This window comes from Anastrepha obliqua, chromosome 1, assembly GCF_027943255.1.
Source record: "Anastrepha obliqua isolate idAnaObli1 chromosome 1, idAnaObli1_1.0, whole genome shotgun sequence".
NCBI classification, from domain to species: Eukaryota; Metazoa; Arthropoda; class Insecta; order Diptera; family Tephritidae; genus Anastrepha; species Anastrepha obliqua.
Genome location: NC_072892.1, coordinates 78,756,044 through 78,758,986, shown reverse-complemented (window position 1 = coordinate 78,758,986; position 2,943 = coordinate 78,756,044).

Genomic DNA, 2,943 nt, shown 5'->3' with positions numbered 1-2,943 from the left:
TTATCTCTTATATTATATATCTTATCTAACTAACTAAAAAGTGCAAAATGGTAACGCCTCTGTGTAACAAGAAAAAATATTGTCAGAATCAGTGGTTCAAAAGCAACAATTCTATAATACCTATAAAAATAAAATGGTATAAGAAAAGAGGCAAGAACTTCTCTAACGAAGTGGACTCAGTTTAGAACTCCGAAGTTGTTAAATACAACCAAAGTGTTTTAATAACGGGTGCCAGACTCGCATGACAATTCTTTCGCTTCGGACAAAAACAAAATATTTAAAATTTTTTTGTCAACGCTTTTTGAAAATTAGCCCATCCCCAAATTTAAAATAAAAATTTAATTTGTGGGGAAAAAAGCCAAATCAATTACAAAAATAAAAAAACATTCACTTGTTTTTCAATGTATAAATGTGAAAGTCTGCTCTATATCATTAATTTATTTTTGTTTTGCAATTCTAATTACCTGAAGTCAACTTAACATTACATACCGGTATGTCACTAATATTTTAGAAATAAATAAATAATTAAAAAAATTTATTTGTTTAATTATCTTTTATTAAGATAATAGTATGACATCGGCACGAAAATAATCGAAAAATATTAAAAAAGTTGAATAATGATGTAGTTTTGAAAACTCGTATAATTGCCAATTTTTCCACAATTATTCATACATTGAACCTGACTCGGAAATCAGGTACACAGATGGTCAAAGCTTTCCGATGGTAAAATTGCTATGCATGCCTTTGAGCCGAATTTTAAATGATCGATATTCATGGCATAGGTACTACTTCGAAGCGCATCTGTATTTTGCCATGCACTGCAGTCTCGCAAAATAACATCCAAACTCTTTGAAGAATTCGTCACTGTCGTCAATACCTCGAGACCCGGTCTTGCTGGACTGGTTACTAGGATGTGAAGACTATGACGACAACTGCCAGCGAAATTAGGCACTGCAACAAAATTCTATAGACCAGCACCCTTCTGCGGGCTTACCAAAGTTCACATAAAGAAAACTATTAATGTCTGGGAAAACACTGAATTACTACGACACTGTTTAGAAAGCCCAGGACAGAGTCACACAAAATAATTTATTATTCTTTTTAGAAGAGGGTATAAATAAGAAAGTATAGAGGGAACTTACGAACTGCCACGGGATACTAAGATTAGCAGAATCAAGCGCAGGTCGTTTCTATCAGCTGGACAATGAAACATCTGAGCCTATGCTTTACGAATGTGCAGTTTTCACAACACGAGGACTCACTCACCTGGATGGTGTGACTCTTGATCCATTAGCAATATGAAGCAGAATGGCAGAGAAAGCGCTCAAAATCATTACAAGCCTTCAATTATAGGCTCGCGGTAAAACACAATCGACCACATAAAAGGTCGCAGTGCACTATAGCCCAATAAAACTAACTAATTAAGGGGGGGAGCCTGGTTTATGAGGTCTAAAAATTGCATCTCTTTGCGATTTTTTTTTTAAGGAAAAAATTAATTTAGCACTGCAAAGTTTTTTGCTATCTTTTAATGAACATTTAAAAAGTATAAAAAATTTTTGTACTGGTTAAAATAAGTTGAAAAAAATGTTTAACATAGAAATTAGTAGAGCGCTGCAACGCTGGAGTTTCCAACTGGCGTACAAGATACAGCTCGTAATTATTATCTAAGGCAAAAAATTCAAATGGATTTCTAATTATCATGATTTTTTATTCTAGATAAACTAAGAAAACTGAGAGAAATTCCAAAATTTCAACTAAAGAAAAAAATGCCTTTCTATAAACAAAAATTCATTTCAACTGGGTATAAAAATCTTGAAAATTTTTTTTATCTATTTTGTTAGTTCAAATAGAAGAGAATTTAATACTGAAGGGAACAAGCTATGATTCATTTCAAAAGGTTCATTAGTTTTTTTCATTCATGTACGCCAATTCAAAGAAATCATAAAAATGAAAAGTCGAGAAAAGAAGATAACGTTTGTACTATAGCTGTCCGGTCACAGCGTAACTACCTAACGCTCGCCTCCTACCTTTGGCTTTGTATCTACGGAAATATTGAGAATTAGGCTCTGTAACTTTGTGTGAATATTCTGAAATATATTAGGTAACGCTTAAAACGAAAAAAAAATTGATTTTTTTGACCTTATAAACCAGGCTCCCCCCTTAACACAATATTCACATGTTTTGAAATTATGAGTAAAATAAATTAAAAGTAATACTTATATCACAGGTTGGATGTCAGCTGGGATTTGTACGCGGAAATAACTTTTACGCTTCCTTGATAAAGAAATTTTGCACACTTTTGCTTAAAAGAAAACAAGCGATCTGCCTAGAAAAGGAGTATCGGAGTTTGTGAAACTCGTTTTTTAATATATATAATTGCATAAAATTTAGCTATTTGTATGATAATCAAGGCGAGACTCAAATAAACAGGGAATGTCAGAATTTTGAATAGACAACCGAGTTCCGTTCTTAATATCAAATTAGAAGTCAGGAAAATATGAAAATATTTACTTGAGCTTTAACTAATTTAGGTCATATCAATAATAACACGTTTGCCAAGTTTTGTTAAAATATCTCAATACTGAAACGACGTATAGCCCTATTGAATGCCCTTCAATCTTAAGTCTAAAAATGTATACTAAAATATATTAAATTCACTTTTGAGCTTTTCTTAAACAGGATTTCGCTATCAGCCTGCAGATGGCGTTGCTTTACCAACAGATTTATCTACGCTTGCATTCTGCAGATCAAATTATAACTCATGCCCAAATAACACAAATAAAACTTCTTGCCTAAGAGCGTTAGAGTAGCAAATTTGTTAATGATTTATTGTTGCCAAACGCAAAAGCTCCCCACTAACGAGCCTTCCTTCGGTTTCTAAATGCATGTGTGCCTTGACATATACACATAAACATTCGCAGATGTGTTTTTATTATATTATAT